Source organism: Callithrix jacchus, chromosome 11 (assembly GCF_049354715.1).
Source record: "Callithrix jacchus isolate 240 chromosome 11, calJac240_pri, whole genome shotgun sequence".
NCBI classification, from domain to species: domain Eukaryota; kingdom Metazoa; phylum Chordata; class Mammalia; order Primates; family Cebidae; genus Callithrix; species Callithrix jacchus.
The window spans coordinates 115,985,315-116,008,950 of record NC_133512.1 but is presented as its reverse complement, the minus strand read 5'-3'; the positions used below and the strand labels follow the sequence as shown (position 1 = coordinate 116,008,950).

The 23,636-nt window shown below is 43.0% G+C and overlaps 1 protein-coding gene and 1 pseudogene across 14 annotated transcripts in view; both read left to right on the top strand.

The window, feature by feature from the left end:
* MKLN1 (muskelin 1) overlaps positions 1-23,636 on the top strand; it is a 414,912-nt gene that overhangs the window by 130,916 nt on the left and 260,360 nt on the right. The window lies entirely within an intron of this gene.
* LOC144578447 (large ribosomal subunit protein eL27 pseudogene) lies at positions 6,178-6,738 on the top strand (annotated as a pseudogene).

The following is a 23,636-nucleotide window of genomic DNA, read 5'->3' as shown; positions in this document are numbered from 1 at the left end:
CAGGCCAATTTACATTCCCATACTGCTATAGTAAGAGATTTGACATCAAAGTACAACGTGAAGTCTCCCAGAACGTACTGCTTTAGACCTAAAGAATGTTAAAAGGCGGAAAAAAATACGGAAAATCACCTGGTCCAACTATCTCACTTGTCACATGAGAAATGATTCTCAAAGAAGTGGAATGACTTGTCTAAGGTCACATGGTAGGCATTACTACATGTTTTAGAGCCAGAGGAAAGGAAATAGAAGAGATAGGAAGTTTGATCATAAGCTTGAAATTAGTCAACAGTTAATAAGACCGCCTCAGAGACAATGAAAATATGAGGCTGTATAAATTGAAGTATGGAGTCCTGACTAAGTGGGGCAATTGGTCCGTCAAGGGCTGGTCGGTGTGTGCCGCATGTATGAGATGCTCTTCTGTCCTGAGTACCCATTGAGTAGAAAGCAATGATACCTGGGTGTGCCCAGAGGCGGGTAAAGATGGAGATAAGAGTTCTGGTAACTACACGCTAAGAAAAAAAATTGACAAATGCTGACTATTTAGCCTGGAGAACAGGGGATTTGTTATGGAAGGGATGGGAGGGAGTATCATCAAAAATAACTAAAGCTGGGTGTGGTGGCTCATGCCTGTAATTTCAGCACTTCGGGAGGCTGAGGTGGGCGGATCACTTGAGGTCACGAGTTCAAGACCAACCTAGTCAATGTGGCAAAACCCTGTCTCTACTAATAGTACAAAAATTACCTGGGTATGGTGGCAGGTGCCTGTAATTCCAGCTACTTGGGAGGCTGATGCACGAGAATCACTTGAACCCAGGAGGCAGAGGTTGTAGTGAGCTGAGATCATGCCACTGCACTCTAGCCAGGATGACAGAGCGAGACCCTGTCTCAAAAAAAAAGCGGGGGCTATCTTGAAGAAGGCTCAGACTCATTTTGTGTGTCCGCAAAGGGTAGTCCTAAATGGGTACTAGATAAAGGATGATAGATTTTAGCTCCATATAAGTAATTTTCTAATAATTCAAGTTGATTAAAGTATATTAAACTGACTGATATGGTAGTGAATTAATTTTTTATCTCAGGAGGTGTTCTTGTCTTCATTCATTCACCCGAAAACATTTATTGTTGCCATATGCCAGTCTTGGTAGGCACTAAAGACACAATGATGACTAACATGGTCACTTCCTGCAAAGAGATAAGTCCATTGGAGGTCATGAGATCACTTATTTGCAGAGACAGGATGACCAGTAATGTAGAATGCCAAGGAAGAGAAGCAGGCATTGGACAGAAAGCAGTTTGGACTATAGGGACTTTGAGGTTGCTGTCTGTGTTAATTAAGGGAACACTAGCTGCTGTAATAATCAAACATAAAAATGTCTCATGGCTCAAGCATGAAAGGAAGTTTATTTCACACTCATCTGACTTTCACCATAGGTGTGGTAATAGTGGCTGATAGTGGTGATTCTCTTCCAAGTGGTAATTCAAGGAACTAGGCCCTTCTAGCTTGTGATTCTTCCACCTTCCCATCATTAACATGTGGCATTGATAGGCATTGACACCCTGCAACAGAGAGAGAACATGGAGGATTGTGTAGGGAGGTTTTTATGGGCTGGACCTTAAAACAGAGAAGTGGTGCACATAAACTCTGCTCACATTCTATCCAATAGAATTTAGTCATATGGCCACACCTAGCTGCAAGGGAGGCTTAAAATTTAGTTGAGCTGTTTTCTTAGCAAAAAACGAACCGGATTTTGATGCAGGACTAGCAAATCTTTTTCGCACTCTCCAACTCTGAGATTCTATGATTATGGTGGCAGAACCAAGACAGGAATTTTTAAGGGGTGCTGGGGAGGGTGGCAGGGTGCTCCATTTATTTTTTAAAAATGCTTTTTATTTCATTTATTTATATTTGTAATGACTAATAAAAATCATACATATTTATGGTGCACAATATGTTTTAATAGATGCATACATTGTAGAATGGCTAAATCAAGCTAATTTACATATTATGTGTTACCTCATATGCTTATCTTTTTCTTTTTCTTTTTTTTGAGACAAGACCTCACTCTGTCACCCAGGCTGGGGTGTAGTGATGTGTTCATAGCTCATATCTCACTGCAGCCTCAAACTCCTGGGTTCAAGTGATCCTTCCCCCTCAGACTCTCAAGTAGCTAGGGCTACAGGTACATGCCATGCCCAGCTGATTTTTAATTTTTTTTTTTTTTGGAGAGACAAGGTCTTGCTGTGTTGCCCAGACTGATCTCAAACTCCTGACCTCAAGCCACCTCCCACCTCGGTCTCCTAAATTGCTAGGATTACAGGCGTGAGCTACTGCACCTAGCCCTCATTTTTTTATGGTGAGAAAGGAATTTTGAAGTTGTCTTGTTCAATGCCAGAGTCATCCCATCCCATGTTTACATTAAATGTCTTCCTGGGGTGGACATGGTGGCTCATGCCTGTAATTCCAGCACTTTGGGAGGCTGAGATGGGAGGATCGCTTAAAGCCAGGAGTTGGAGACCAGCCTGGTCAACCTAATGAGACCCCATCTCTCTTTTTTTTTTTTTTTTTTGAGACAGAGGTTTGCTCTTATTGCCCAGGCTGGAGTGTGATGGCATGATCCAAGCTTACCACGACCTCTGCCTCCAGGGTTCAAGCAGTTCTCCTGCCTCAGCCTCCCAAGTAGCTGGGATTACAGGCATGCGACACCATGCCTGGCTAATTTTGTATTTTTAGTAGAGATGGGGTTTCTCCATGTTGGTCAGGCTGATCTTAAACTCCTGACCTCAGGTGATCCACCCACCTCGGTATCCCAAAGTGCTGGGATTATAGGTGTGAGCCACTGCACCCAGTCTAGAGACCCCATTTCTTAAAACAACAACAACAACAAAAAAAAACCTTCCTGTTAAAGGTGTCCTATTACTAATATGTTAACTTTTAAAAAGCAAGGAAAGGTCAGACTCGGTGGCTCATGCCTGTAGTCTCAGCACTTTGGGAGGCCAAGGCAGGATGATCACTCAAGGCCGAGAGTTCAAGACCAGCCTGGGCAACATGGCAAGACCCGTCTCTATAAAAAATTAGAAAATTAACAGGACATAATGGTGTATGTTTGTAGTCCCAGCTACTTGGGAGGCTGAGGAAGAAAGGTCACTTGAGCCCAGGAAGTCGAGGCTGCAGTGAGCAATGATCATCCCACTGTACTCCAGCCTGGGTGGCCCAGCCAGATCCTGTCTCAAACAAACAAACAAAACTAACGATGACTACTACAACTAAAGTTCTGTCCCCTGCCCCGAGACCCGCCACTTCAGAATACTATAAAGTCAAAAGGCTACCTAAAAATTAGGGGGAGGGGGGCTCTCCTTAATGTGTAAGAAGCAGACTATGACGCTGCTCTAGGTTTACTGGTAATCATGTCTAACAAATTAATAATTAAAAGGCAAATATTCAAATATAAATATTGGCAAAGAATATAAACTAAAAATCATATAAAGAGATCTCAATACCTATCACATAAACATTAAAAAAATTTTCTCAAAATGGAGAGAAATAAATGAAAACTAATATCTAATATAGACAAAAGTACATGGAAATAGGAACACTGATTATTTTTCTGATGGAGGTATTAGTTGGCAAAACCTTTCCAGAGGTAAATTTGAAAACGTATTAAAACATTAAACTAATTCATATGTATAACCTGTAATTTCACTCTACTAATTTGTCCTAATAAAATAGTCTGACAAACATAACCCTTTATGGCAAATAATATTAATATCAACATTTTTATGAGTCCAGCAAAAGGTGGATTAAATGACATAGTAAGCAAATGGGATACCAAGCTGTCATGAAAGAACGAGCTAAAAGCTAAAGGGAAATCTTGCTACCCATTATGAAGAAAAAGGGATCATTCAAAAATAGACACAGAAAAGTGTATACACCTCACTAACCCGTGAATCCTAAAAGACTCTTGTTAAGACAAACTGGCTAAGAGTGATTTAAGTTTAGAAAGATACCTTGGTCCTTCCAAGATTTAAAACTAGGCAGAGCCCCCTTCTTGCTGATTTTAATTCCCTGGGTCACTTTAGTCATAATAGACCCATTCATACATACTGAAAATCAGCTCCAGCAGCCTTGGTGAGCTCTGCCCATGAAGAACTCCTTACCAACCTATAATCCCAGCTCTTTGGGAGGCAGAGGAAGGTAGATCATTTGGGGCCAGGGGTTTGAGACCAGCCTGGCCAACATGATAAAACCCTGTCTCTACTAAAAATACAAAAATTAGTCAGATGTGGTGGCACGCACCTATAATCCCAGCTATTTGGGAGGCTGAGGCATGAGAATTGCCTGAACCTGGGAGGCAGAGATTGCAGTGAGCTGAGTTCACTCCACTGCACTCCAGCCTGGATGACAGAATGAGACTCTGTCTAAAAAAAAAAAGAACACCTTAGTAGGCCAGTGGGGAAGTGGCTCATGCCTATAAATCCAGCACTTTGGGAGGCCAAGGTAAGAGGATCACTTGAGCCCAGGAGTTCAGCACCATCCTGGGCAACATAGTGAAACCTTGTTGCTACAAAATTTTTAAGGCTGGGCACAGTGGCTCGTGCCTATAATCTTAGCACTTTGGGAGGCTGAGGCAGGTGGATCACAAGGTCAGGAGATCAAGACCATCCTGGCCAACATGGTGAAACCCCATCTCTACTAAAAATATAAAAATTAGTCGAGCAGGGTGGTATGCGCCTGTAGTCCCAGCTACTCAGGAGGCTGAGGCAGGAGAATTGCTTGAACCTGGAGGGCGGAGGTTGCAGTGAGCCGAGATTGGGCCACTGCACTCCAGCCTGGACAACAAGAACGAAACTGTCTCAAAAAAAATAAAAATAAAAAGTGGCCAGGGGTGGTGGCGTGCACCTGTGGTCCCAGCTACTAAGGAAGCTGATGGCACCACTGCACTCCAGTCTGAGTGAGATCTTGTCTAAACAAAACAAAGCAAAACAAAAACAAAAACGAAACTCTTTAGCACTGTCACCACGCCTAGCTTTTAAGTGCTTGAACACAATTTTAGCTTTCACCTGAATTAATATTTGGATCATAGGCAGTCAAAGCTGATGCCAGTTCTCTAATCACATACTCAATATTGTTTCCAGTTCTTTGATTACTTTTCCTCATTTTCTGCTAATTGCCGTTCATTGCATAGACTCTGCCAGCATTTTTCATGTTTTGAACCTGTTCATCTTTCAGAATCACCGTATTGACTAAGGAGCCACCTCTTTCCCACTTGCAACACATGATTTTTCTTACTACGTTCAATCTGTTAATGTGTTTTATTTTCGTCATAACCCTAAACCTATTCTCAACAGCACATTGAGCATTCTGAATTGTTTTTGGAATTATCAGACGCTGGGGTTAATCATGTTGCAAAATACCTAAGATTAAATACAGCAAATCTGCCGGTAATGGAAAACTAGCTGGCCAAGGCTAAGATGACCACAGCCAACTGCTGTTGTCATCTGCTGAGGGAAGGCGAAGTAGAAACACTTTTGCTTTTGGAGGAAACTATTTTCCATCTCTGTGAAAGTTCACAGCTGGCTAGGTGTGGTGGCTCATGCCTGTAATCCCAGCACTTTGGGAGGCTAAAGCAGGAGGATCCGTTGAGGCCAGGAGTTTGAGACCAACTTGGCACATAGCAAGACTCCATCTCTACAAAAAATGTTAAAAAATTAGCTGGATATGGTGGTGCATGCCTATAGTCCCAGCTGCTCAGGAAGCCGAGGTGTGAGGATCCCTTGAGCCTGGGAGTTTGAGGCTAGAGTGAGCTCTGATTGCACCACTGCCCACTGCCCTCCAGGCTAGGTGACAGAGTGAGACCCTGTCTCAAAAAAAAAAAAAAAAAAACAGGAGGCGGGGCACGGTGGCTCACACCTATAATCCCAGCATTTTGCGAGACCAAGGTGGGGCGGATCACAAGGTCAGGATAAAACACTGTCTCTACTAAAAATGCAAAAATTAGCCGGGTGTGGTGGCACACACCCTGTAATCCCAGCTACCTAGGAGGCTAAGGCAGCAGAATTGCTTGAACCTGGGAGGCAGAGGTCATAGTGAGCCAAGATTGCACCACTGCACTCCAGCCTGGACGACACAGCAAGACTTCATCTCAAAAAAAAAAGGAAAGTTTCTTTTTGCTGTAGGCTGGAGTGGTTGCTGCTGAAATGGGCAAGTTCATGAAACCTGGGAAGGTGGTGCTTGTCCTGGCTGATTGCTACTCTGGACGCAAAGCTGTCATCATGAAGAACACTGATGATGGCACTTCAGATTGCCCCTGCAGCCATGCTGCGGTGGCTGGAACTGACCGCTATCCCTGCAAAGTGACAGCTGCCATGGGCAAGAAGAAGATGGCCAAGAGGTCAAAGATCAAGTCTTTTGTGAAAGTTTGTAACTAATCACCTGATGCCCACAGGGTACTCTGTGGATATCCCCTTGGACAACACTGTCATCAATAAGGATGTCCTCAGAGATTCCGCTCTGAAACACAAGGCCCGACGAGAGGCCAAGGTCAAGTTTGAAGAAGATACAAAGCAGGCAAGAGCAAGTGGTTCTTCCAGAAGCTGCGGTTTTAGATGCTTTGTTTCGGTCATTAAAAATTAAAATAAACAAAAGGAAAGTTCACGGATGGCCAAACTTTTCCACAGCCACGGTACCATTCTACTGAAGTACATTTGATAGTCATCAAGTTACATATAAATACATAATCAAAATTATTTTTGGATGGCTCAGTTGGTTTACATTGTCTGGACTGGCAGAAGCCGGGGATTAGATTTCTGTGTTGGCTGTTTAGCACATGAAGAAAAATCGTGTCACTCAAATACTCTATACCTATGTCTAGTCATCTCACAAATACCTGCCCTTCAGGGGACCTAGATATAGCATGTTGTGGGACAGTCATGTCACTTCCACAGTCCATATACAGAACAATGCCATTACTGACTTTTGTAATAATGTGTGACCATGGACTCTGCAAACTCAAAACCTCAAGTAGCCATTAACAGGAGAGAAAATGCCTTAGTCACAGATTTAAATTTTTTAAAAAGTGCGTTAGGCCAGGTGAGGTGGTTCACGCCTGTAATCCCAGCACTTTGGGAGGCCGAGGTGGGTGGATCACCTGAGGTAAGGAGTCAAGACCAGCCTGGCCAATAGGGCAAAAGTCTGTTTCTATTAAAAATATAAAAAATTAGCCAGGCATGGTGGTACACATCTATAGTCCCAGCTACTTGGGAGGCTGAGGCAGGAGAAAAACTTGAACCCAGGAGGCAGAGGTTGAAGTGAGCTGAGACTGTGCCACTGCACTCCAGCCTGGGTGACAGAGCAAAATTCTGTGTCAAAAAAAAAGACAAATGAAAAAGATGATTAGATCACAAGATTCTCCAAATGTGAAATACTAAAGAAAGTCAAAAGAGGCTCATTTTTCTAATTGAGATTAAAAAATAGCGTGGTACCTGATTTCCTGCTACTCCCCAGGGACCTGATGACCATTAATGCCTATGGAGTTAGTATTCGGGGATTTGCCAAAGAGCAGGTCAGTGTCCCTCGGGAATGCTACACATTTCTCAAAGCAGAGAAGGCTAGAGATTCACAACTCAGCTTCTGGCTTCAAATGCAATTTTCTCCCTCTGTTTTCATGACCCGCTCCTTCCTCCAACGACAGAGCTGCAGGCAGTTCTCTAAATAACACCATGTCCCTGGCCTCCTAGCTCCCATTTGAACATTTCAGCAGGGCTCCTCTGAAGTCGGCCCCCCATCACCTCCCCTCTCGCAGGCCTCTTGTTCGTCTGAGTCAGCCCGTGACTCACCTCACTCATTAGTGGAACTCAGAATGCCTCTCCATCCTCTGGATCCCTTTTGTCTCAGTGCTTATAACTGGTCTCCTGGCAGTCTAAGGTCTAGGGACAGCCTTGAAGCTGAAAGGTGGGTTGGTACTAAGATGGTCTGCTCAGTAAAGATGTTGGCAGACAGCAAGTAGAGTTACAGTGACGATGAGGATGATGATGATGAAGCATGCAGTTGCCTCAAAAGGACTTGGGGGACCAGATTTGGCATCTTTGCCTGTGTTGGCTCATAGGATAGCAGCACAGGGGTCCTTGATTCTTATCCCTTTCTTTTCTCTTCCTAGTCTTTTCTTTCCTTCTTCACCCACCCCTCCTCTGTACACATGCCCGAATGTACAAGGTGAGTGTTTCTGGGCTCCACTGTCTGTGGAAAGGCAAGGAAAAGAGTGACATCCTTACATCAGGGGGCACTCATCCTTACATCAGGGGGCCTTTGCAGCTCTGTTCTCATTTCTACTCATCTGATTTTACATTCCAATGCTTTCTGTTTTGTGAGAGGTGGACTAGAAGGGATGAATAAGAAAAGGCTTTATGCTTTGTTGGTGCCTCTTGGGCATATAAAAAAGCCCAGTGACATGATACTAATAGGAAACTCTAAATTCACAGTCAAAAATATCAGAACCAAAGCACTTCTGTTAATTCGTTAATGTTACTTAAAGGCCTTTGTAAAATGGTGACCCAGTCAAGTGCTACGTAATGACATTTCGGTCAGCATCGGACTGCATGTACAATGGTGATCCCATAAGATTATTATACTGTCTTTTTTTTTTTCTTTTTTTTTGAGGAAGATTCTCACTCTGTTCCCCAGGCTGGAGTACAGTGGCCCGATCTCTACAGCCTCCATCTCAGTTGCTTGAACCTGGGTTCAAGCAGTTCTCCTACCTCAGCCTCCCAAGTTGCTGGGATTACAGGCGCCCGCGACCATGCCCAGCTAATTTTTGTATTTTTAGTAAAGACAGGGTGTCACCACATTGGCCAGGCTGGTCTCAAACTCCTGACCTCAGGCGATTCCGCACCACCCCCATCGCCACCTTGGCCTCCCAAAGTGCTGGGATTACAGGTGTGCGCCACTGTGCTGAGCCCTATACTGTCTTTTTACTGTACCTTTTCTATATTTAGATATGTTTTGATACACAATTGCTATTGTGTTACAGCTGCCTACAATATTCAGTATAGGAACATACGTACAGGTTTGTAGCCTAGGAGCAATAGGCTATGTCAGATAGCCTAGCCTAGGGAAGCTGTGGGCTTAACCCTTCTAAGGATAAGTGTACTCTATGATGTTCACACAACGATGAAGTCTCCGAACAATGCATTTCTCAGAATGTATCCTGTCATTAAACAATGTATGACCATACTTTACTCAGCAGGGTCCAGACAGTTTTCGTTAAGTCCCATGATTTCTTTTGAAAGGGACCCCAGAGACCATCCTGTCCACCCTTTTGTTCGATCAGCAGACACGTGATTGCTGTGCTCCTGTGATGATCAGAGCTCAAGCCAGCGGCCCTAGGGCTGCACCTCTGAGGCCCCTGAGACGCAGATCTCGTTCTGGAGGCCTAGGAGGGGGCCCAAGTTCCTGCATTTCTATAACCTCCTTGATGTCCGTGCCACCAGCTCACAGACCACACTTTGAGAAACAAGACTGTAGGCACTCTGCACAAAGCTAGATGAGGCTTGACTAGTCACCTGCGAACATCTGGGGCCATGGGCTCCATGAGGCTGCCCTCTGCACCCCGCCTCATCAGCTGCTGATACTTGCTTGCAAGGCCCAGGGAATGCCGAACTATTCTTCCAAGAGCTCTGGGCTTTCTTATGTCTTCACCCCAAGCCAGGGGTATTAAAATGAGAAGAATCAGGTTTGGAATTAGGACAAGAAAAAGGGCCCGTACAGGTTCACCCTGGACTATGAAGTCAAGTCTGGGCCATCTTACAAGAGAGCTCTAAACCCACATTTTAGGCAGATTCTATTTAACAATGAAGTATTTATTTGATTGCTACAGAGATCTCCTTTTATAATTTGTTTGCTCATGTCCTTTGCCAAATTTTCTACTGGAGTCTTTGCCTTTTAATTATTGAGTTGTAATGCTCTTTATTACAACATTAAGCAAAATCCCCCTTCCTCCAATAAAGTGGTTTTAGTCTTTTTTTTTTAACTAATTTTTTGTAGAGATGGGGTTTTGCCATGTTGCCCAGCCTGGACTCCTGGCCTCAGGTGATCTGCTCGCCTCAGCCTCCCAAAGCGCTAGGATTACAGGCGTGAACCACTGTGCCTGGCTGTTTTTGGTCTTTTAACTTGATTAAATTTTGAGTTTGGAATCTTGGACTCTAGGCTACCAAAAATTTTCTTGCTAATCTGAGCAAGTCCTTTTGCTTCTTGTGATGCAATTTCTTTCTTTACCTGTAGATGGAGGGGATAAAGATGACCTATCTCAAGGCACCGTTGAGAGTGGAAGTAAGCGTATGTGTGGTAGTGCTGTACAGATGTAGGACACAGTTTGTTTTCAGCGACTCTATTAATCTGATCGTTTTATTGAACCTAGTGTGGGACAAGGCAGACTGGTGTTGACAAGGACAAATTTTGTTTTATTCTGTTTTTAGTTTGTTTTGCTTAGACAAACACTACTGATACTTCTAAGTACTCTGAGTTGTAACTTCTCATCGTGTTAAGACACATAAGGCAGAGTTGGAAGCTGCCTACTGAGAGCTTTATATGTGTGGAGGTGCTTGTGATTTCTGTTTCCCTTGCCTCAACTACAGTTATACCTTCTAAGGTGTCAACAGATGCCTTCTTCCACCACTCCTAAAGGTCCAAACAAAACTGCTTCAGTACAAGTCAAATGACCAGGTTGTTCCTTGGTTGCCACAATTGCTGTCTCATCTCTATTAGAACTTTACAGTTGTTAAAATTATTTATTTCTATAGTAGACGTTATTAGACTAGTAGTATTCCCATTTCAACTGACAGGGTTTTTGTCTTCGCTTTAAGAAATAGAAGATTTGTACCTTTCCCCCATTTATGATGTTTAATGCCTTTAACGTCTCTCCATTACTGCCTTTTTTGTTTTATTTTGTTTTGTGTGTGTGTGTGTGTTTGAGACAGGGTCTCACTCTGTCACCTAGGCTGGAGTGCAGTGGCACCATCATGGCTCACTGTAGCCTTGAACTCTCGGGCTGAAGCAATCCTCTCACCTCAGCCTCCCAAGTAGCTGAGACTACTGGTGCATGCCACCACACCCAGCTAATTACTTTTATTTATTTTTTTGTAGAGATGAGGCTTCCCTATGGCTGGTCTCAAACTCCTGGGCTCAAGTGATCTGCCTGCCTCAGTCCCACAAAGTGCTGGGATTACAGACGTGAGAAAAAGAAAATAATATAATTAACTACTAGTAGTAAAATAGAAATGTCTGAAGACAATGTTTTGCCTCTAATTGGTATTTGTTTTTTAATACAGTCAAAGGAAAGAGTCTCTACTGGTAAAAATTTAACTATCAGCCAGGTAGAGACAGGTACCCCTCTATCTCTGCTGGTACCCCCCAGTTACTCTACAAACGAATCTGCCTTATGGGTTCTTATACTGAGCATAGATGCAACAACAAAAAAGTCAATATCATTGACTCTCATCCATTTGCCAAGCACTGTGCTAAGTGCTTTCACATACATTTTCTCATTTAATGGATCTTTTGCTTACTTACTGCAGGGGGGAAAGTGACAGTGTGCCTTTATGTTGCTCCGTCCTCTACCTAGAGTCCTCTTTCCTCTCTGTCTGTGTAAGCCTTGTAGTGTTAGCAAGGAAACTCAATCTGAAGCAAAATCTGTTTTTGTTTTTTTTTTTCTCATCTCGTCCAGGTTCACAGTGAAAAGTTGGTTGGTTTCTCATTTCTGGAGCTGTGTTGCCGATTTAGGAAAAAGTGGATGGAACAGGGCTGAAGGAATGCTCTTTAATACCACGCTATGTACTCACATGGGTGGGCACCTGCCTCTGTGAGAGGTATCTCTTGTTCTGGCTTCTTTCCCAGATAATCTATCGCATTTTCTGGGAACAAGAATCCATATACATTCAAGTCTCCTTTGATTGACTTACTCTCCTGTGAACACTAGTCACTTACCGCTTTCCTCTCCTTTTCCCACCCTAAAAAACCCTCTCCTGGAGAAGGTTAACTGGTCCTCTCCATTCCTGAGATTACCTGGCATTTTCTCCTCTTACAGTGGTTCCAAATCTTGGACTCCGCTAAGAAAAACATAGCTCAAGTGAAGTTACACAACCAGTGAGAAAGGAATCTTCCCTGGGCAATGAGATGAGGGCTGACTCACTATCTCAGCTCTTAGGAATTGCTCTCCAGCTGCTGACAGAGGCCACATGCGTTCAGCCATGAGGTCATTAAGAATCTCCCTGGTGACTAACAAAATGGAGGCAGCCAGGGACGGCCAGAGCTGAGCTGGGGCAACTGACCCATTTGTAGAAGTGCCCTCCAGGATGGAGGCCAGCGGTCGAAGTCACAATGGCTTGGCAGTGTAGCCACTCACAGCTGGTGCAATCTGGAGGATGATTGGCACCCAACAAAAGAAGTCTCTGGTAAAAGATGTCCTTATAATCACTGTGTGGAGACATGTTTATTCCAGAGCTTATTCTTCATTCTTTCACTTGTACAACAGACATTTGACCTTGCTAGGCACTGAGCTGGAGGCTGGTATATTCCTTGTTCACAAGGAATTGACAGTTTAGCAGAGAGGCAGAAAGGGGACCTGCACAGGAAGCATTAGAATTTGGACAAGCACTTACCTCCGACTGGAGAGTCAGGGGCGCTTCCCCGAGAATGCATAGAAGGCTTATACAGAAAGGGAGAGACAGGGGCTCCCAGGTGGAATAGCAGCCAGGCCCAGTCAAAAAGACTAGAGAGAACATGTATCCTTGGGGATGCAAAGAGGGTTGGTGTGGCTGAGGTCGGAATATGCAGGGGAGGGGGCAGGAGATGCTGCTGGAGAGGGAAGTGTGGCTCAGATTATAAAGGTGTCTTCTTGCCTGTTGTGCTGGCGGGTCAGATTCTATCCGGAGGGGTCAGGAACCACTCACTGACTTTCTGTGGGGGAAGGACAGGGGCAGGTCTGCTTTTTGAGGACATTTTCTCAGTGGTCGTAATGCGAAGATTGGATGCAAAGAAAGCAAACATGAAGTACAAGGACTGCTTTGTAGAATCATGCAGTAATTGAAGAAGAAAACAATGTGGGTCCAGTCATAGCAGAGATCACAGGGATGCAGAGAAAGAGGAGTGTGAGAGATACAAAGGAGTTGCCGCAGCTGACCATGGTGATCAGCCACAGGTGGGGCCCGAAGAGCTCAGAGGGGCTTCAGCTTTGGTAGGTGGGGGGAGATGATGGGAGGAGAAGGCTTGCTGGAAGGAGAGGGTGAGTGCAGGCTGAAGCAGGAACCCAGGGAAGAGATCCTTTCATTAGCCTGAATATCAGTGAAGGAAGGACAAGGCAACTCAGTGGAATTGGCGCTGCTCCAGGTGTCCCCCAAGGGAGGCTTGGTGACGATTCCAGATACCACTAGCTAGAGAGGAAGGCTTGTAATGCATGGCGTGGCTTGTTAAGACTGAATCTTGCAAGACTGAGGCTGCAGATGAGAGGTCTCCAGTACCTGCAGCCAAGCAGGGCCTGACAAGCTGTTTCCATGGAGATGCGGTGTACGCAGGAGGGAGTGAGTAGGAGGGCTGATCCGTTCCAGAGCCTTGGGTCACAAGGCTGTGAGGGGCTAACAGATAAACAGCAAAAAGACATAGTCAATCAGAAAAGTATGTTCAAAACTATTTGCAGTTAATTGGGGGGGTTGTATCATCATAATTCTAGATTATTGGGGTAAGCCACTTAATGATCCTGCTAGTTATTTTAGGTACCACTTAATGAGGGCAGGGGAGGTAGATGCCAACTCAGGCTAACTCCAATTTACATACACCATCTTAAGTCCTTCTACATCCCTGGACTCCAGGTCGCTGCGTATCACTCCCAAGTGTGAGTAAAGAAACAGGTTTCTGGTATAGACATGGGAAGTTAATCTTCTTTCCTTTGCCATGCTAATAGCAGTAATACACAGGAAACCTACGGAGCTCTTCAGAAAACTCAGATGCTGGGGAAGCCTCAGATCGGATATTGTTATAAGCAATTTAAAGACCATTCTGGACTGGGAGCCAGCAGAAATGGGGCCCCAAATGTGCATGCATGCATGCGTGCGTGTCGTTTTAACCATCTTAAAGTGTATAATTCAGAGGCGTTAAGTATATTCACAATCTTGTATAACCACCATCACCATTACCAATTTCCAAAAATTTACCGTCTTCCAAAACAAAACTGTATAACCATTAAGCAACAAATCCCATTTGAGCACCAAAGTACTAAGCAACCTTATTTTGCTGCAACAACACAGCCTACCGGGCAGGGTGATATTTTGGCTGCTGCACATAAGAAAGCTGGGTTGGCTTGGGTCAGTTGCTCTCAGTTCAGGCCTAGGGGTTTTTGCCAAAGTCCTCGTCTTATACATCAGCTTATTAGACCTAGTCTTTGGGAAGAGACTAATTTCAAACATTTTAATGACTGCTGGGACTTGTTGACCTCCATCTCCAAGGTATTCAAATGGCTGATGGCAGTGATTTATTAAGAAGTCAGAAAAATGGAGTCAGGGCCACAGGCCTCATGAAGATCCTGCTGGAGGCAAACTTTGCTCCGAAATTAGTTGGGCATAATTGTAAAATGAATTGTCCAGGAAGCAACTTCATTTTTTCTTTTTTTTGAGACAGGGTTTTGCTCTCTTGTCCAGACTGGAGTGCAATGGTGTGAGCATGGCTCATCACAGCCTTGTCCTCCTGGGCTCAAGCAATCCTCCCATCTTAGCCTCCCAAGTAGCTGGGACTGCAGGCATGTGCTACCATGCCCAACAAATTTTTATATTTTTTGTAGTGACAGTGTTTTGCCATGTTGCCTAGGTTGGTCTTGAACTCCTGGCCTCAAGCAATCCACCCACCTCAGCCTCTCAAAGTGCTGAGACTAGAGGCATAAGTCGTCACTCCTAGCTCCAACTTCATTTTAAGCAACTAAAAACAATAGTACCAAAAAAATAAATAAATAACAATAGTGCCTAGGGAAGACGAGTCGTGATTCTGGTTTAAAATGGTAGACCATGACCAGAAGGTCAGAACCTGAAATCCCAAGTGTCCTATTCCCCTTTCTTTCACAAATTTTATATATATATATATGGGTCAAGGCTCAGTCTGGAGTTCACAAACTCAAAGCAGCAGTAGTCCCCAAGCCCAGACAGATGCCTCACAGATGCATGATGTCCACCACGAAGAACAGCAGGGGCAAAAGCAATGGACTTGACCTAATGAAAATTGTTCCACTATAAACACAATGTAAACCACATGCCTTGTTTTGGGGATCATAGTGAGATGAGTATTTTAACACTATATATTTTAACATCACCAAGAAAATCAGAGAAAGAGCTAAGAATCAAATTTTGTCTCCTGATTCCTGGGCAAGTGGTTTATTTTGATTAGTGTCTGTGGTGCTTTCTTGGAATGCACAAGGGAGATGGTTCTTAGAGCCTCTTACAACGTTTTTATTTGGCCAGAGAGTAATCTGTTAACACCTTTATCTCCAAATTCACCTTGAATCTAGTGTTCATATTGCACTGATTTTTCATTAGAACCCAAACCTTGAATAGGAACTCAGACAAATGTTGCTAGCAGGCAGGCACAAGTCTAGTGTTATCAAGATCCTATTAGAAGATGATTTCCAGGATGGTTGTATGAGGAGATCTACAGACCCAGGCCCAATGAAACAACCATTATTTCTAAGACAACCATTTAAAGCCTCTGGAAATTGTCCTAAAGTCATACAACAAATGAAGAAATATCTATTCAGGAAAACCTACCAAATCCTGGTAAGAACAGTTGGGAGTAGATGGCATCTGAACCAAAAACTGTTCCCTCCCTCCCTGCCCCAACCCCAGCTAGGTCAATGTGATGGAAGATCCAACCTGAGGTGGTGTTGTAAGAACAGAACTCCCTCTCCTCCCAGAGACCAGTAATGGACTACATTATCTCCCTGGGGAGGGGCAGGCCACCAGCATTTCTCATCCTCCCAGCTCCATGCTGCAGAGGCTAAGTTCCAGGCAAGTGCGGCCAAGATGTGGGTGATTCCGTTCCTCCAACAAGCCCCTACCTATAGGGCAGAAGCTCTCCCCTAGATGCAGTATGTTGATAAAACTGGGGCTCCAATTGTCCTCACCCCAGCTTTTTTTTCTGGGCAGAGGTTCCATAAAGGGAGATACAAGTCAAGAAGACAAGAAACCACGGCCCCCACCCAGTGCCCTGCTTATGAAACAGCATCATCACTCCAAGAAAAGTGGGTCACTGCCCCTGCCACGGTTCCAGAGCAGAGTCTCAGAGATTCTGTCCAAGAGAAGAGGCAGGTGATGAGAACAGAGAGGCCTGAAGCTCTTCCAAAAGGAACTGGCTTTATTTAGAACAGAGCATAAAGAAGTTCAAGCTGAACTTGTTCTTGTAAACAATGGAGAATTTAGTGAAAAGCAAGAGGAAGCTGGTAGCTCAGTGTGCCCAACAAGCTAAGCTGTAGGCTGACTGGTTTTCCGGGGAGAACCAGGGAAAGAAAAAGCTAACAAGAGCCATCCCGAGGTCAGAACAAACCTCAAGGGCTGACCTCAAAAACTACACCAGCAAAGATGCTTAAATTTAATGGGATCATAATGTGGAGCAATTTATACCCTGGAGCATTGTTGAAAACCATAGAATGACTAGCAACTAGAGGATCCTAACAGCCAGGGCTCATACCAACAGAGGCAGAGAACTTAACAGAGAGAGAGCAGGGAAAGAGAGCGTCAGAGAGAGCTTTGCTAAAATGATTGCCATTCCAAGGGAGCTGTGCATATGACCAACCCTCTACCTTTTGAGGAGAAACATTGGAGATTTCATACTGCAGGAAAAGAGACTTCACTAAAATAAACTGGCCAAGTTACTAAAGAAATAAATAATAATAATAAGTCCCGGGTTGGGAGTATCAGTATTCAGAGTTGCTATAGTATATAAAATCTCCAATTTTCAACAACAAAAAAATATAGTACATTCAAAGAAACAAGAAATATGATGTGACTTATACACAAGGGGGAAAAGTAATCAGCAGACTACCTGAGGGCTCAGATATCAGACTTAGCAGACAATGACTTTAAAGTAGTTATTGTATGTTCAAAGAATTAAAGGAAACCATGCTTAAAGAAGTAAAGGAAGGTATGATGATAATGCCTCATTAGATAGAGATTATCAATAAAGAAATAGAAAAATTTTTAAAAAGAACCTAATGGAAATTCTGGAATTAAAAAGTACAAAACTAAAAAGAAAAATTTATTAGAGGTGCCCAATACTAGATTTGACTTGGCATGAGAAAGAATCATCAAATTTAAAGATAAGAGATTATTTAATCTCAAGAAGAGAGAAAAAAGAATGAAGGAATATGAACAGTGCCTCAGGGGAATGTGAAATATCATTAAACACATCAACATCTGCATAATGTGGTTACCAGAAGGAGAGGAGAGAGAGAGAGAGGAGCAGGCAAAAAAAAAAAAAAAAAAAAAGCTGAAAAATGAAAACTTGTTTTTTGGTTTCTTTTTCTTTTTTTAGAAAGAAGGTCTTACTCTGTTGCCCAAGCTGGAGTGCAGTGACTGGCTCACTGCAGCCTTAACCTCATGGACCCAAGGGATCCCCCTGCCTCAGCTCCAGAGAAGCTGGGAGCACATGCATGTGCCATCACACTTGGCTAACTAAAAAAAAAAAAAAATTTTTTTTTGTAGAGACAGGCTCTGTGTTTCCCAGGAAATTTTTCTTTTTTAAACTTTCGTGGGGACAGGGTCTCACTATGTTTCCCAGGTGGTCTCAAATTCCTGACCTCAAGGGATCTCCTGTCTCAGCCTTCCAAAGTGCGGGGATTATAGGTGTGAACCACTGTGCCCAAAACAGCTTCTAAAATTTGATGAAATCCATTATCTTCACATCCAAGAAGTTCAACGAACTCCAAGTACAATAAACACAAAGAGAACTACACCCAGACACAACAGAGTAAAAATGTTGAAAGAGACAAAGAGAAAATCTTGAAAGCAGCAAGGAAAAAACTCAAAAAACTAAACTCATAATGTAGATGGAAATTCAAATAAGATTAACGTCTGACTTTTCCCCAGGAACAATGGATGCCAGAAGGCAGTGAGATGGAATATTCAAGATATTCAAAATGCGAAAAAAAAATTTTTGAAAGTCTGTCAACTAGTTTTTTGTTTTGTTTTGTTTTTTGAGATGGAGTCTCACTCTGTTGCCCAGGCTGGAGTGCAGTGGCACGATCTTAGCTCACTGCAACCTCTGCCTCCCGTGTTCAAGTGATTCTCCTGCCTCAGCCTCTCAAGTAGCTGGGACGACAGGTGCACGCCACCACACCCAGCTAATTTTTGAATTTTTAGTAGAGACAGTTCACCATATTGTCCAGGCTGGTTTGAGCTCCTGCCCTCAGGTGATCTGCCCACCTTGGCCTCCCAAAGTGCTGGGATTACAGGCATGAGCAACTGTTCCTGGCTTGTTGGCTAGTTTTATACCAACAAAACCATCTTTCAAAACCACAGGTGAAGGGAAGGTATTCCAAGATAAAGAAAATCTGAGATAATTTATTGCTAGATTACCAACTTTGCAAGAAACAGGTTCTTCAGGTGGAATTCAAGTGACCCTAGTCAATAATTCAAAAACACATAGAAGAACAAAACGGACTAGTAAATGTAATTACATAATTATATAAGACACTATATATGCATCTTCTTTCTCATTTTTTCTCTTAGATTATTTTAAAAGCAGCTATATAAAAATATTTGACAATGACAGCATAATGAGGTAGGTGAGAGCAGAGCTACATTTGAGTGAAAATGACATGGGATGGTAACTTGAATGCACAGGGACAAATGAAAAGAATCAGAAATGGTAAATAAGAAAGTTGGTACATCTATGAAAAAAAGAATGAAATCATGTCTTTTGCAGCAACATGGATGCAGCTGGAGCCCATTATCCTAAGTGGATTAATGCAGAGACAGAAAACCAAATGCCGCATGTTCTCACTTATAAGTAGGAGCTAAACACTGGTACACACAAACACAAATATGGAAATAATAGACAAAGGGATTCCAAAAGGGTTGAGGGAAGGAGGGAGGAGGGTTGAAAAGGGTTGAAAAGCTACCTAACAGGTATTATGTTCACTCCTTGGGCAATGGGATCAATCGAAGCTCAAACCTCAGCGTCACTCAATATATCCATGTAACAAACCTGTACCTGTATCCCATGAATCTAAAATTAAAAACACAATTAAAATAAAAGGTTAGTATAACAAGCTCTATACATATCTACTTGCTTTCTTTTCTCATCATCTTTAAAAGACACAAAATCATATTGAGTAATAATTATAACAATGTATTGCTGGGCTTGTAGCAACACTATAGACTAGCTAGATTTAACAGGTGTCTATAAAATGCTCCAGCCAACAACAGCACAATAGATGCTCTTCTCAACTGAATATGGACTGTTCTCTAGGATATACTGTATTCCAGATTGTAGAACATACCTCAATACATTTAAAAGATTTGAAATTACATAAAGCATGACTTCTGACCACAATGATATAAAACCAGAATCAATAAGACAAATAAGTGTGATAAATTAACACATGCAGAAATTAAATGACACATTCCTAAATAACCAATAGGTCGAGGAGGAAATTACAGAATACTTTAAAATGAATGAAAATGAAAGCAAAATGTACCAAAACTTATGGGAAGCCTAAACTTAAGTTGTGCCTAAAATGGAAATATGAGCTGTCTAGTAAGCTGGCCTAGACCTCATAGCCAAGAATGAAGATTTATGGGACATTTTTTTTTTTTGCCCTAGACCCAAACCTGAATCTTTCAATATCATCACACTTCATAGGGTGTGAGGATAAGAGAGCAACCAAGTACATTTGGGAGAACAGATAAGAACCAAATGGCTAAACTTTATCCTATGCCGGAGAAAAATCCTCTTAACATTGAGACCCCCTAAAAGGATGAAGGAGAAGAGAAGGAAGGGAAGGGGAAGGGAGAGAATGGAAAGGGAGAGAGGAGAAGCAATCTCCTTCTCCCACATGGGAAAAAAAGTCTTGGATGATTGGCTTATTATTTCATCATCAAAAAAGTAGAGTTTGGGACGGCTTATGCCTGTAATCCCAACACTTTGGGAGGCCAAGATGGGAGGATCACTTGAGTTCAGGAGTTTGAGAGCAGCCTGAGCAACATAGTGAGACCCCATATCTACAAAAACATTTAAAAATTACCTGGGTGTGGTGGTGTGTGCCTGTAGTCCCAGCTACTTGGGAGGCTGAGGCAGGAGGATTGCTTGAGCCTGGGAGGTCAAGGCTGCAGTGAGCCATGATCATGCCTCTGCACTCCAGCCTGTGTGATAGAGTGAGACTCTGTCTCAAAAACAAACAAAACCTACTTTTTTTTGAGAGGACAACACCAGAGAGAAAGTTTTACATGTGTACTCTTTCAATACCCAGTGACTGTACTCACTGTAAATCTGGCCTGTGCCTGCAATCAGGTAGTATTTATTGTCTCCTCTTGCAGAACTGGAAAGAGTGGGTAGAGAAGAGGGTAGATGTCTCTCTCATGAGGTAGTCTGTTACTGGAGGAAGATTCCTAACAGAGACATGGAGATGGAAGTACTGGAAAAGACAGGGTCAAACCAAACCTAAGCCCAATGCCTTGGTGCTTTATAGTTCCTTGCAAATCAAAGACCCATCAGAGGAAACTAGGAAACTGTACATTTCAGTATTTCCAAGTAAGATTTTAACCCAGAAAGAAACTGCAGAATTATTAAAGCCATTTATGTTTTATAACAAGGTTATAATTGTTGGTATGAATGAAGTGCTTTGCAGATGTTATCAGATATTTTGGGTAGGGGAAGCCATTACATTCCCAGAGCGCTTTCTTTATTAGTGCTTTGTGTGGTTATTTTTTTCCCCTCTTCTTCCCTTCTTTTATGAGCTCACATCTAGTCAGAATATATGAAATATCTATTCAAGAATAAGAGTAAGGATGGAGATGAATCTCATAACCAACTCGAGGAGATACAACCTAGTGACCTGCTTTCTGTTGCATTCATTTGTAAAAGGAAAATGATTTACAGGGTGCCTTTGATGAAAAGAGTCCCTTTTCCCTCTTTTTAGCTCTCAGAAATGCAACAGTCTGGCCTTTCAGTGTGATTAAGCAGCTTAAAGCTCAAGGAAGGATGTGAGGGTAACAGGGCAGCCAGTTCCAGCTGGATGCAATGGTTCTCTGTACTCTGCAGTCTAATCATTAGTGATGTTGAGCATTTTTCCCTATGCTTATTGGCTGCATGTGTGTCTTCTTTTTAAAAGTGTCTGTTCATTTCCTTTGCCCACTTCTTTTATGGGGCTGGTTGTTTCTTACTTGTTAATTGAAGTTTCTTATAGATCCTCCGTGTTAGACCTTTGTGTCAGATGCACAGTTTGCAAATACTTTCTCTCGTTCTGAACGTTGTCTCTGTACTCGGTTGATAGTGTCTTTTGCTGTGCAGAAGATGTTTAGTTTAATTAGATCCCATTTTCCTTTTTGTTGCAATTGCTTTTGGCATCTGTGTCACAACATTTTTTTGCCAGGGCCTATGTCCTGGCAAAAAAAAAAAAAGAATAACTTTCCACTTCCCCCTCCTACAAAATGTCTTTAGTTATGCTGGTTAACTCAAACAAGATCCACTATTTCATTTGGTGGTTATGTTTTTTTGTTTGTTTGTTTTTTGAGATGGAGTCTCGCTCTGTCATCAGGTTGGAGTGCAGTTGTGTGATCTCAGCCCACTGCAACCTCTGCCTCCCAGGTTCAAGTGACTCTCCTGCGTCAGCCTCCCAAGTAGCAGGGATTACAGATGTATGCCACCATGCCTGGCTAATTTTTCTATTTTTAGTAGAGACAGCATTTCCCCATGTTGGCCAGGATGATCTCGATCTCCTGACCCCGTGATCCACCGACTCGGCCTCCCAAAGTGCTAGGATTACAGGCATGAGCCACCTCCCTGGCCTGGTTATTATGTTTCTTAAGGCTCTTGATTTAGAACTGTCTCCTTTTGCCACACTCACATACATTTTCTTTTCCATGACATTGACGTCTTGATGATTCTGGGGTGATTGTTCTACAGAATGTTCTACCTTGTCTGACTGCTTCTTTATGGATTTCTTAAACTTGTCTTTCTGTTCTCCGTGCTTCTTGTAAACAGGAAGTTCTACCTAAAGGCTTGGTAAGAGTGAAACGTTTGGTAAGAGTTCTTCACAGGTAGTGCTGGGTACTTCCTACTGCCTCATATTAGGCTGTACATAATATCTGGTTGTCCCACTATTGATGAGGCCAATACTGATTACTGGATTAAGGTGACAACAGCCTGTTAAAATTAAGTTTTTAAGACCGGGTGTGGTGGCTCATGCCTGTAATCCCAGCGCTTTGGGAGGCTGAGGGAGGATTACTTTAGCCCAGGAGTTCTAGACCAGCCTAGGCAACATAGTGAGACCTCATCTCTACAATTAATAAAAAATAATAATAACTGGGTGTTGTGGCATGTGCCTGTAGTCCCAGTTACTTGGGAAGCTGAGGTGGGAGGATTGCTTGAGCCTGGGAGGTTGAGGCTGCAGTGAGCCATGATCACACCAGTGCACTCCAGCCTAGGTAACAGAGCTAGACCCTGTCCCAAAATATACATATATAAGTTTCTTTAAATGAAGAGCTGATTATTGCACTTTTATGGAGGGGGAGGGAATGGACTCTTACTCCATAGCCCAGGCTGAAGTGCAGTGGCACGATCTCGGCTCACGGCAACCTCTGCCTCCCTGGTTTAAGTGATTCTCCCCCCTCAGCCTCCCAAGTAGCTGGGACTACAGGTGTGTGCCACCACACCCAGCTAATTTTTGTATTTTTAGCACAGACAAGATTTTACTATGTTGGCAAGGCTGGTCTCAAACTCCTGACCTCAGGTGATCCACTGGCCTTGGCCTCCCAAAGTGCCAGGATTACAGGTGTGAGCCACCAGGCTCACTCAGCCTGATTGCAGTTTCAAGAAATGATTGTCCCTACTTTACCTGTTCAGATAAAGGGACTCTGAGGAGTTGTCTGGCACTCAGGATATAGTCTTTATCCGGTATAAAGGATAAGAAGATAGAGACTGAGGCTTTTCCTCCTCTGTGTAGTAGACTCAGGAGTTCAAGTTTATCTCTAAGAGTGGTCAATGAGGGCAAAAATTTCTGGAATATGAGGTCTAGCAGAGACTGTTCTTTCTCTGGGACCAGTAAGAAGGTACTCTGAAATTGGCAATGAGCCAGAATTTAACCATGTGCAAACAGATCTTTTTGCTAACACTTACTAAAGGCAGGACACTCTGGGAATTCAGATACAGGAGAATCTTTTATGGCATTTTAAAATAGCCCTGCCCTCCACTCCTCCCCCAACACCTGACAAATCACTTTAGTTTCCCCAATAAAAAATTAAGGAAGAGCATCTATTTCAGATGCCAAACAAACAAATCTTAAGATGTTTCTTGAATACCATTTAAATTGAGAGTAAAGACGAAGTATGCTCTTTGTTTGATGCTTGCCTTGTCTACTATAACCTGAATAAGTGATCCAGAGAACTATAAGGAACTA